The sequence below is a fragment of the Toxorhynchites rutilus genome, chromosome 3 (genome assembly GCF_029784135.1).
Source record: "Toxorhynchites rutilus septentrionalis strain SRP chromosome 3, ASM2978413v1, whole genome shotgun sequence".
NCBI lineage: Eukaryota > Metazoa > Arthropoda > Insecta > Diptera > Culicidae > Toxorhynchites > Toxorhynchites rutilus.
In genome coordinates, this window is record NC_073746.1 from 82589873 (window position 1) to 82590348 (window position 476).

Sequence of the window (476 nt, forward strand, 5' to 3'; positions counted from 1 at the left end):
TGAAGGATACCCGGACACCGTTTACGACCTTGTGCAGGTGCATTTGGTGTCGATTAATAACCCATCCTTCGGGTTCAAGAATGAGGGGAAGCGAAGGGAAGTACTAGAGCTGGTTAACCCCCGGCAAGATTATAGGCGTAGCGTGGATTGCATGGTCGAATGGGAAATGTGAACGTTTGAGAGCATACTTACAGATAAAAATATTTAAAATAAGGCAATTTAATAGTTCAATAGTTGTGAATCTGTCATTCGACTATTTCAAACCAACGATGAACATACCAGGTTGTCCAAAAAAGTTTACGAGAGAAAGCTAACAAGCAACTCTATGGGGTAGATGAAAACGATGCAATCATAATCGATATTGTTCGCAAGTAAAACATTGTATAATTTATTTACAACTTAGCAAAATGGTAGCTATTGCGTAGTGACTGTATATAAGGGGGTATACGGTAGTTATAATCTCTTAGAACGTGGTC